Below are 11501 nucleotides of genomic sequence, written 5' to 3' on the forward strand. Positions count from 1 at the left end.
ACACGAAGAATTCAACTGTGGCATGTGCGTGTCCCGTTAGAAGCTTGAATAGGGCACTACAGGTCCTGCACTTAGTTTTTAGTTGTTTTTTTTTGGAGAAAAATATCTAATTAACACAGCAGGCGTGTTTTATGTGGGTTATTATTTCTCTACTTAAAACAACGAATGAAGGCGCGACCCTCAAGGTTAAATTTTACGCCATGTAGCGTTCGTAATATACATTAATTGCCCTGCGGATCCATTACCCTGCGGATGCACTAATTGGCCTGCGGCGTTCTTTCAGCAGACGAGACTGTGTTATCATATGCCCAAAGATCCTTTCAAAGCTTTCTGTACAATATGTCAGCACGAAGGGATGCTTAAAGCGGTGAATTAGCACTACTAAAATATTTAGTTAATAACTTCTCAAAAAACAAATTCTCAACACCTGTCTGAACAAACTTTTCATTTTGACCGGCACTAACGCTACATGCAGACAGAATTGATCTCTCTTCCTTGGCTTGCAATTAATAATTAAATTGATTTTCATACTTGTTTCGACGACGACTGCTTTTGATGCTAGAGTACCTATTATGCCCATAAACGTCTTGTGCCACGAGAACTAAAACCTTGGCTAAGCGTTGTGCTGCTGATCCCAAGGACGCAGGTTGGGTTTCCGTACGTGGCGGCTGCTTTTCCGATGGGGGCGAAAAGTGAAAACGCCCCCGCGTTCGAGATTTCGGCGTAATTTAAAGATCCCCAGGTGGTCAAAATTAATCCGGAGCCCTCCACTACGGCGCGCCTATCGCCTGTGAAGCGCCGGCGCGTTAAAACCCACAATTAATCAGAATTGAAACCTTTGTCTAGTCGTAGTGATACATTTGCACCATAAATATCAAATTTCATAGTCGGCTTGATGCTTTAAAATGTTTATTTTGTAGTATGGTATTGTTACTCGACTCGCACGTAGATTATCCAGACTTTGAATACTACTAATATTGTTGACTACGAATTTGTAGGCGCCCATGTGGTGGTGCAGCTAGGCCTATTTTATTTACAGAGGAAATTTGGTGGCAGCAGGAACCCGCGAAACGAAAATCATCCGTAGGTTGCAGCTGAGCAGCACAGAAGCCTGGATGTTCTGTCTGGCACGTGGCTCGTCCTGCGTGCCCAAGACACGCGCTGCTGGCGATGGCAGCGACCCACGATGATGATGGTAGGCGCTGGCTGTCGAGGAATAAGTGGCCTCTACAGGGCTCCCCCGTAGCGCGGAGCGCGTTAAGATGAAAACAAGAACACGTGGAACTAGCGAGGAAAGCAATGTGCAGGGTGCCAGGAACATAAGGAAGGCTACGGAAATATATATACAAAGTGCGTCCGGCATCAAGGTCCATGAACAGTCTAAGCCAAAGGGTATCTAGATCTTAAGGTTGTCCAGTTCAGTTGTAACAGCACCTGCAACAATCGGGTCGTCGTTTGAAGGCTTCCGGAGCGCACTGTAGCTTTCGGTGTCACTTTCAAATATGTAGCGCAGAAGACGAGAGACACAGACAAGTAGACACACACGGCTTTCGGTGGCCTGCGCTGGGAGCGGTGTAGCGGAGGAGCTTGATTAGAAGTCGGCTAGTCCCATATCCAGCTGCAACGGGTATGCACAGAGATGCAGATGAGACGGTTACGGAAAGGCATGCGCTGCAAGCGCAGTGCTCCGCATTGTGAGTGTGCCGGTGTGATTGCTTCACCTTCGAGCCAGTGCAGTTGAGGTGGAAAGGATACAGTAGGGTGAAGCATGGATGCGCATACTCAACGCGGAACCGCGAGGTGACGCCGTTGATGGCTGCGGCGTTTAAGTAGTGCGAAAGTAGAAATCAGGTTGTGATGAGCCTGAAAACCGCGACGGATCCAGCGCATGCGCGTCAGACGTTGGCGGAGTCGGCGCGGGTGGCTAACGTGGAATTCTTGCTGTCGTGCCAGCGCAGAATACCGTTTTCGTGGTCGGCACTTGCGACGACGGCGGCGGCGTTTAACCCGGAAGGTACAAATGCTGTCGGTGGTATATTCAAGTCCTCAGAGGAAACGTTGTCATGACATTAACTCTGCGGCTGATCCTGAGTAGGCGCGGGGTTTGTGCCTCGCAATATTTGCGTCCCATCAGCCATGCTGGTCATACCGTAGGTAGGCACTGAAATGATCAAGGCGGGATTGGTAGAATGGAATCAAGGTAAGCGGGTCTCATTATCCTTGTCGTCTATGTTGGGTACGAATAGGTGGCACGGGGCTGTGGCAGCACCATTTCGGGGCACGGGGTGTCGTCTTGCTTTTAATTGAGGTGCGCATTGTGTGTCTCGCGTGTGCTGTGGGGTGACTGCAGTGGGCCTGGAGTGCATGCCTCAGTCACATACATCATGTGTTATAAAAATGCATGGCGAAGCAGCATTTTCGACTGACATATCCAGGTGTGTGGACGAACACGGCGTGGTGGTTGCCAAATTCGCGCTCGAGTCCACAGGAGCAGCTTGTTTGAAAGGTGCGAACTGGGGTGTCTTCAGGGGCCAGCCTGGTGCTTGAGTACAGCCGGGAGCAGCGCAGATACATTGGGCGGCGGACCGCTAGGGTGTGAGGTGCAGTCCTTCATTGTCGTTATCTCTGAGCTGCCATCCGCGGTTGTAGAAGTCGTTTGGTCGCCACGGACCAGCAAGTTCACATCCTGGTAGTGAAGGACGCAAGTGCCCGGCCTTCACCAATCACAAGCCGCTGACGTTCGCCTTAAACCGCTCTGACACGCTCTACACTCCACGCAAAGTGCGTCAACTAGCATACCTCTCGGAGTTTACGTCTGACATTCAGCACGTCAGTAGCGCGGCAAATGCCCTTGCGGACACTCTGAGTCTGATTGGCAATGTAAATGATGTTTTACCGAGAACGCAGATAGCACCTACCGACCCGCTTGACGTTTGCGAACTGGGGGCGACTCAAGCCAACGACATCGAGCATTCCCGTTTGCGTGCACCACCTACAGCACTCAAGCTTGAAGACGGTTCCTGCCTGCCCTTCCTGCCTGCCCCATATCGTCGCCGCTTGTTTGAGGCCATCCACAACATGGCCCACCCCGGCATTCGGGCATCTCCCGCTTCGTTTGTCGACGTATTTAGTGCTGGCATTCGGTACTGGGTACAAGCGTGCACGCCGTGACAGCGTTCAAAAGTCTAACGGCATTCTGTGACTACTGCCAAACCATGGCTCAGTCTCGATAAACGCTTTTCCGTCGTTCACATTGACCGCGTCGGCCCTTACCCGCTTGCCAAGGTTACCGGTACATCCTGACCTGTGTTGACCGGTTTACACGTTGGAACGAAGCCTGCCCTCTTCCCCACATCACCGCGTCCACGTGGTAGCTTTGTTTCTACCTGGGTGTCGCGGTACGGATGCCCTTTGACTGTCGTCACCGACCGCGACCGGCAGTTTGAGACGTCCTTGTTCACAGAACTACTACATCTTCTCGTCACGACTCGTCTCCGAACAGCTGCATAGCATTCGCAGTAGAATGGCTTCATCGAGCGCTCACTGCACATGGCTGCCCAACGCTGTGGGCACAACGGCTACCTCTGACGCTCTTGGGAATCCGGTGTGCGTACAAAGTGGACCTTTCGTGCACATCTGCTGAGTTCGTCTATTATACGCCTCTGCGTTTGTCAGCGGACTTTTTCGACGAGCCTTCGCACCATGTCCCTGCCAGCGACTACGTCGACCAACTACGGGAGGTGTTTCAGCACCTTCGCCCTCAGTCCACGCACTTTAACAAGCACCACACGGCTTGCATGCACACGGACCCCAAAACAGCCATGCATGTTTTCGCGCGCTACGCACCCGCCAGAGGACCACTGCGGCCTCATTGCGAGCACCCGTGCGGCCTCATTACCTTTGTCCGTTTCGTTAGTTCACCGCCACTCGACTAATTTTGTCCTGGACGTCAATGGAAACGAAGAAACCGTGGCCATTGAATTACTGAAGCCAGGGATTTATACACACCCCCCTAACACCCCCCAAAAGGACTTCGACACCCCCCCAAAGAGATTCCACAACCACAAGCACCCTGCCTAGGGATTTATACAACACCCCCCCCCAACCATCCCACCGACACCCCCCCAAAATCGAATTTCTGCATAAACCCCAGACTGAAGCTCGCGTACCTTGAGCCTTTCGCCGAAGTCACTTCGTTCGAACGTGCGGTGCCTCCTTCACCAAGACCAGCTCAGCGTGTCCATTGGAACTTCGCATAATATTTCCGCTCGTCACTCTCGCTCCTCTCTAGAGGGAAGGGGGGGGGAGGCCTGTAGAGCAGCTCCAGCGACAACGCTGGTTCGAGCGCGGCCCCTCGCACGGGAGCGCGAGCAACATGGCGTGACAAGCTGCGGGGTCGCGCAAGTGCACGAGGAAACGGGGTCTCGCTCAGTTCCGACAAAATGGAATCGCTTTTGCCTTGCCCATGAACGGCCGTCCTGCTCTAGACTCCTTTCTTTCGCCCCGACATAGCGCCCTACAAATCAATATTCAAGAAATTTCTCGACTTTTACGAATTAATAGTACGGTAATGATAGGCTTCCGATCACTGGCAATCAACATACTACCAAAAACCATCGAAAGCAAGCAGCTCAGTTCCAATTCAAAGCGTTAATACGAACATATTTTATCAAGAACCCGTAATCAGAAGAGCTAGCGCGCGCAGTTTAAAATGCGGTGACCCTTGGGTGTAATGAGGCAAAAAAGGTCTTAGGCGCGAAGCTCCTTAAGGGCTGGGGCAGTTCCCTTCTCCTGTCATTGCCGTAATCGTCGTCTCATGTACACATGATACTAAAACACCGGGAAACTCATTTACGCCTCGCCCTGGAGTGCTTCGTAACGCGTAATAAAAAACACCGAGACACTCAGTTATCTTTGTGGGTGTTCTTTTCCCCGGGGCTTCTCCTCCAAGCCGCAGCAGCGCTGAGGATCTGACCCCGGGTATCCTCAACCGACAAACTCAGCCTCCGATACAAAACTTTACATTTATTTACAGCCCGGCGGGCGACTAAAAAACAGTACTCACGCGGAGCCCGAAGACGACGGGCCGAGCTCTCGGCCCGGCCCGACCTCGGACCGGCCCGACGACGGGCCGGGCCGAGGTAATTGCAAAAATACCGAAACTGAATATCAAACGCTGACGCTTCTACGGCAGGGCCTGTTACATCAGCTGTGCTGTGCTTTCAGCGCGCTGTCGGAAACGAACCGCAGTAACAAGTTTATTTATTTATTGCAAATACCTACATCGCCCATTCCTGTGGGGGGTTCGAGAAAGAAAAAAAACCGCAAGTTCAAAACAGTAATCACACATAATGCTAAAAAGAGAACGAAGCACAAATAACTCATCAAAGCACAAAATGCAACTGGAATGCAGCATTTATTAAAAGAAACCAGCACGTTAATAAGGGAAGAATGAGGTTCTCCTGTTGGTTCTTGGATTCACTTTCTTCTCGTGCGTGCGCATAGGAATGTTATGTGGCGGCACGGCGCCTTCCTTCAACCGCGGTTTCAATGGCTGCAGACCATCTATTAATAAACTACACACTCTACTTGCACGAAAAACGCACATCAATAACGAGAGAGTGAACTAAACTTACGGATATTGCTCCAGAAGAAGTCAGCTTTCGTGAAGTGACTACTGCAAACCCCATTGTGTTGCTAACACCTTTTCCAATGCGGAGCATAGCTATCCAAACCTTTCGGGCTTTTTTATCTCTACGAAAGGTATGAACCCTGACTTTTAACGGCACTGAGCGATTTCTATACTGCGGTACACAGCACATTCGATTGCTTTTTGGTTTTGCGTTCTGAATCACCACGTTTCCGAACGCTCCGGCTGCCTCCGCCCGGGACGCCGATCATCTACAAACAGCTTCTGAAAAAAGGCGCGCGGCGGCGCCACCGTTGCTGGAAAGTGCGAATTGCGGCGCACCCCGTCACGCAACAGTATCAGGGGCCCCTCTCCTCCTCGCTTTCTCGCTCGAGTAGGGACCGCTGCCGGCTCGTCAGCATGCGTTGGAGCCACGCTGCACCCAGGTGAAGCTGACTGACAGTATCGGGAACCCCTCTCCTCCTCGCTTTCTCGCTCGAGAAGGGACCGCTGCTGGCTCGTCAGCATGCGTTGCAGCCCAGCTGTACTCAGGTGAAGCTGCCTGACGCTTTCGCCTCTTTCTGGGCGGTCTCTCGGGATCGGCTGCTTCTGCGCTCGGAGCGCCTTGCTTCCCAATGCACCGTTGGTCAGCGTAAGCAGCAGAGGGCTGCTTAGCGGTCACATTACCGCGGACAATGACTGTCTGTTCAGCTACGCATGCAGTCCTACCTGCAACTGCCTGGGGTTCCATTACATAAGCAGCCGTACACTGATTTACACTTTCCTCTTTCAATTCGTTGGAGCTCCCCATGGCGATCACATTTTCGCGACATGACATTTGGGGATCTCCAGAAACAAAAGATGCAGCGTGCCCGACACCAACTGCACTCGATTCCTCGCGCGATTCCCGTCCTGCTGCATCATTCAAAGCAACTGGCCGCTCACCCACACTGCCGGAAAGCTCTTTGTCTCCGCGCGGTGCGACGACGGGCCCACGCTCAACTGAAGGCAGCCTCAGCCCCTTCAGTGCTGCTGCTTTAAGAACTGCATAGTTCTTCCGCTGCTCCCCCGAGAGTCCAGCTAGGGACCCTCTAGCCTTCACGCTCAAGTAGGGAAGAATTACCCCTGCTCGCCATTTTTGCGGAACACAGTAGGAGTCTAGCCTGACCTCGGCATCAGCGAACCAATCCAGCACAAGCGCTTCCTGGGAGGGCATATCTACGAGCACTCTTTGCAGCATGCTCATGCAATATAATCTCCCATCCATCTCGCTGCAACCTTGTGCTTGCTGCCCGATCGGTGAGGCAGTGGCGTTGTTAGCGCTTCTCAAACGCTCACTCCTTAGGCGTTCCGCTGCTAACTCCGCCTCAGCGATCTTCAATTTCGCCTGCAGTAGGGCCATCTCGTCAGAGAACGACATAGCTGACCTAATCCTGGCGCTTGCTGCCTCGTCAGCCCTAACACTCAGCTCCATCTCACCATACCTAGCTAACCGCCCCCATTATCACAGGACTGCTCATGAAGCACCCCCTACATGTCATGGTGAGCCACGCACCCAGGATCAAGTGAGGTACTGACCTGCGTAGCTCGGTGCCTGTAGAGATGCCGCACCGGTGCAGATGGGGTATCCATTTAAGCGCGGCTCCTTCAGCCGAGGTGCCCGCAAAACGGCCAGCTGACTTCTCGCCTGCCGACAGCTCGCTGCTCCTGCCGCTCCACGCTCAATGGGCTGCTGATGCCTCCACTGACCGCACTGACTCCACTGATGCCCCCACTGATGCCTCCACTGACCACTGACCGAGGCCGCAGAGATTGCCTCGGTCTCCGTTGAGAAGTTCGTTGAGCGCCTGTCGAGCCACTTCTCCACCTGGCTGGCGAGCTCGCTGCTCCCGCCGATCTCGTTCAGCAGAGCGCGATTTCTCCGCGTGCTCCGTCCGTCGAAGGCCCGTCGCGCTCGCCGGCTGGCTGAGTCGTCGCTGTTGAAGATCCTGTCGGCTGCGCCAGTTATCTTTGTGGGTGTTCTTTTCCCCGGGGCTCCTTCTCCAAGCCGCAGCAGCGCTGAGGATCTGATTCGGGTATCCGAAACCGACAAACGCAGCCTCCGATACAAAACTTTACATTTATCTACAGCCCGGCGGGCGACTAAAAAACAGTACTCGCGCGGAGCCCGAAGACGACGGGCTGAGCTCTCCTGCGCCCGGACCGCGTCTCTCTGTCTTCATTTTCCATTCCTCTTGCAGCTGAGGGCCGAGGAAGAAGGAAAAGCTAGTCGTCTTCGTCGGTGGCTATCCAATGTGGTGGCGGTTGGGACATCCGGTGCGAGCAGGCGAGGCGTTTGTCGGAATGCACGGCGTTCGAAAGCGCCGCGCAACACGTGCTTTCCATTTCCGCGCTGCTCGCCCCAGGGCCCGCGCCAGTTCGTGCGTCGAAGCGCCCGACACACTCCTTTACTCCTCGCGCTATACAGCTTCTTGCTTCAAAAACAAGAGACTTTTACAGCAAAGCTATATACCCCTCCAAGCAGATTGGCAAGTTCAGCTACGGCTCCTCAAGAAAGAAAGCAGGAAGCGTTTGCAAGATGAAACACCGGTTGGCATCCTTGCACCGCTCAAGCCCTTCTCGCGTCCGGGCGAGGTATTCGCGAATAAAGTGTATGCAAATGCAGCGTGTACACCACACATTATACAAAAGTGGTCAGCCCCAGCAGGCTTTCAATTGCACCGATGCCCCCACTGTAATAGTGATGTCATACCAAATCTCTACCACTTAATTTGGCTCTGTCTTGTATTCGCCCGTAACCGCCATCAGCTGCTAACAGTAGGTCCTGCACCTGTGACTGAACTGGAGCACGTTAGTCGTCTCCGTGACGACCCCGCTACTTCAGAAATAATAACGCAGTACGCCCTTGAAAACGGTCTTTACAAATCGCTGTAGCGGTCTCACAGACTCTCTCGGACTGACCTTACTTATCCACGTCCGATGCCAACAGCGACATTGCCCCTCATGACTTAGTGAACTGTGCCTTCTGTGAATTGGACCCCAAGACTAGAACTGTGTGCATTGTGTGAATTGTGACCTTACGCTTTCTCCTCCCCCTTCCCATCCTCACTTCCCCGCTGGGCTTTATGGCCTCTCGTCTTTATTAAAGTGTTTCACTCACTCAGTAAGCCAAAATATTTTATCTCCGTTGGCAAAAACGCCAAGGTGCCAAGAATATACACTTATACACTGCATGTTTCGCCCTTCCCCAGGATTCACGTTAGTGGAAATTGCCCCGAATTTTTTCGAATGTCTGGGGGAACAGCATTGGGTATAAGCAAAATCCAATTACTTTTATTTCGACAAAAAACCGCACTAACCCGACGAACACAGAGAAAAAGAATACGGCACAGGACGGCACATATTCTGGGCCTTTTTCAGTGTTCGTCGATTTGGCGCCGCATTTGTAAGGTGAATCCATACCAACCTGTCCAGCATGATGCTATAATTTTTTTATTACGTAGCCTAACGTAATGCCCATGGATTCCCTTGTGGAAATGGTGACGAATCAATGAACTTGTCCTGGGATAGCTGCATCGACGGCAAGTCGAAGGGGAGGATACAAATGCTGCCAGCTGGACTGGCAGTTCGAACAAGTCAGTGCCTACACCAGTTCAGCCAGTAAATCGCTACTGAGCATTCTTGTTACACCTTTCCTCAAGCGTTACCTTATCGAACGTTCGGGGTACTCTGCAGTATATAAAGGCCATAAAGTTTTATGCGCTTACTTTGCAATAGGTTGGGAATTAGGTGTGGCGGTCAGATGACGATGAGAAGGAAATGCGATCAGATGAACATGAAAAGGTTGTCCTGTCGAATTAAGTCCAACCGCAAACGATTAAAGGGCCCTCGTTCCCTTGGGAAGTAAGATACGTCCTCCAAGCAGACGGCCGTAGAGGAAGATGTATCCTTGTCGGAGGCAAAGCGGCACAGGTGAACAGTGGTGGTAGTCAGCTTCGACATCACAGCGATGGCAAGTAGGCCAATGTCGACTTGCGAAAGCACCTTGAAAGTGAAGCCAATGACAGGGACAAGGCAGGAGCTGAGGCCGCAGTTTTTATTTGATTGATTGTGGGGTTTATCGCGCCGACGCAACGCAGGCGATGAGGCGCACCGTAGTGGAGGGCTCCGGATTAATTTTGACCACCTGGGGATCTTTAACGTGCGCCGAAATCTCGTACACAGGGGTGTTTTTGCTTTTCGCCTTCACCAGAAAAGTGGCCGCCGCGGCCGGAAATCGAACCCGTGACCTCGGGCTCAGCAGCGCAACGCCTTAGCCACTGAGCCACCGCGGCGGGTGCCTCCGTTTTCCGGAACATCCTAAGCGCAATTAAAGTCTTAACTTTTAAGTGCGGGTGAAGATCGAGTGGTGGGGGGGGGGGGGGGGTGACAGTACTTTAGGCAACCAATGCACGTGTGACGCGCCAGAAGTATTGACACCAGCGCCAAGGAAGACAGCGCCAAGGAAGACAACCAACCACATGTCACCATGAAAGTACACCAAATTGTCCAGTTTTCGCGCTCATCATGCCTTTGCTTAGAGTAGGATGGTGGCATGATTCCGCAAAGAGGGTGAGGGGACAGATAGTCCGGAGCCGGGACACTATGCCTCCCTTACAGGGCAGACTTCGCAGAATCCACTCAACTTGGATTTAACGATGAATTTACTCGGCAAAATGGTGAATGTTCGCACGATACATGAGGCTACCAGTAACTTATAGATGTACGTGTACGACCTGAAGGGCATCGGTACGAATCACGGTGCGTGCTACTTGTGGAAAGAAGATGGCGGATACTTAAGACAGTGCTTTCTGAGTCGCTACAAGCTCCAGAGGATGATGAAGGGGTCTCCGATACCATAAAATGTGACGTCTTGCAGAGGGCTGTGGGCTACTAAATCAAATGGCAGTGACAGCAACGACTCAGTCCTGAAGTGTGAATAAGGATCTTCGCGGCTATCGTCACATTTAGGGAAGCGCCTAGGAATGTATTCGTTATGCCCGCATTCCACTTGTAATCCCCTTGAAAATTGCGTTTGTTTTTCAGTTCGGACTTTAAAGCACGAAGACACAGCTGTACGGCCACAAGTATAGTCTGACCCGCCGCGGTCTCAGTGGCTGAGGCGTTGCGCTGCTGAGCACGAAGTCGCGGGTTCGATTCCCGACCGCGGTGGCCGCTTTTCTGATGGGAGCGGAAAGCAAAAACGCCCCCGTGAACGAGATTTCGGCGCACTTTAAAGATCCCCAGGTGGACAAATTTAATCCGGAGCCCTCCACTGCGGCGCGCCTCAACGCCTGCGTTGCGTCGGCGCGTTAAATCCCACAACCGATCAAATCAATCACAAGTATAGTCTGGCTAGTGGCAGCACTGAGAGTTGCTTGCTCCCCCTAACTGCTTTCTCGGTGCAGTTAAGGCCAACCACTGATGGCATACGGGTATAGTGCACCGAACGAGCTTTTTCAATGTTGCCCCCTTTCTAACAGCAGGTCAAAGCAGTATTCAATAGGCAAGGATGGTTAGGAGCACGGCACATGAGTGTCTTTCACAGTTTTATATTGTCCTTTATATTATTTACCATCATTTTGAGATAACCTGTGTCTCAAGCTATTCATCACGACTTTATCCTTCTCTTGGGCGCTGAAGTGCAGCTTTGGCGTCTCGTTTCCATTAGCCAAGTCAAAGGTTTAGCCATGTCATCTTAAGGTCGGAAAGAATTACTTCATTCTGGATATCAAGTTTAGAGACTCCGAGCGCGTCAGGTGAGTGGCACCGTGCTAATACGCATCGCTGTAGCTCAATTTACCGCGTAGGGAGCTTATGCGCTTTGGAAAAA

This window comes from Haemaphysalis longicornis, unplaced genomic scaffold (genome assembly GCF_048455015.1).
Source record: "Haemaphysalis longicornis isolate Haplotype H1 unplaced genomic scaffold, Haemaphysalis longicornis Haplotype H1 scaffold_4, whole genome shotgun sequence".
Taxonomy (NCBI): Eukaryota; Metazoa; Arthropoda; class Arachnida; order Ixodida; family Ixodidae; genus Haemaphysalis; species Haemaphysalis longicornis.